This window comes from Sinocyclocheilus rhinocerous, unplaced genomic scaffold, assembly GCF_001515625.1.
Source record: "Sinocyclocheilus rhinocerous isolate Xijiao unplaced genomic scaffold, SAMN03320098_v1.1 C35592299, whole genome shotgun sequence".
Lineage (NCBI taxonomy): Eukaryota > Metazoa > Chordata > Actinopteri > Cypriniformes > Cyprinidae > Sinocyclocheilus > Sinocyclocheilus rhinocerous.
The window spans coordinates 1-541 of NW_015756825.1; the positions used below are offsets into that span (position 1 = coordinate 1).

General features: G+C 37.7%; 1 long non-coding RNA gene across 1 annotated transcript; it reads right to left on the reverse strand.

Annotated features, from left to right (window-relative positions):
• Positions 1-4: 4 nt before the first annotated feature.
• On the reverse strand, positions 5-541 carry LOC107734968 (uncharacterized). The gene is made up of 4 exons (XR_001639238.1): positions 511-541; positions 301-401; positions 143-202; positions 5-48 (listed from the first exon to the last, which is right to left on the reverse strand). It is a non-coding gene; the product is annotated as an uncharacterized LOC107734968 (long non-coding RNA).

Below are 541 nucleotides of genomic sequence, written 5' to 3' on the forward strand. Positions count from 1 at the left end.
TGACTTACCCTTCCCATTGATCTTTAGCAGATAGGAGCGCTCCAATGTCTAAAAGAGATGTTAAAAACTAAGATTAACACAACAATCACTTTTAGATTTAGATATACAAGTGTATATTTTACATATTCTATTTTGGAATTACCTTGAAGCCAAAGAAATTGTAAGAGAAATCTCTGTCAAAAATGATGGCTGAGTTGAGCCGCTAGGGAAGTAAGGAAAATTACATTAATTATAAATACGACCATGTTGGGGGAAAAAAAAAAAGGATGACAAATCATTACATAAGCACAACATACTTACATCTTTGTTAGCCAAAAAAATGTCGAGGGTTTCCTTTGAAACCATAGGCGAGTGGCGGCCGTTCAGGGGATTCACATAGTTGTAGAGGTCCTCCATAACCTCTGTGATTGGAGGAGGCAAGTGATAAGCAGCAAATAAAGCATTATGATCCAATCTAGATTGACGTGAAGTGTCCCATAGACATGAAACAAGTGACGCATAGCAACTCACCACTGAAGACCTTCTTGGTTTCTTTGTGCAG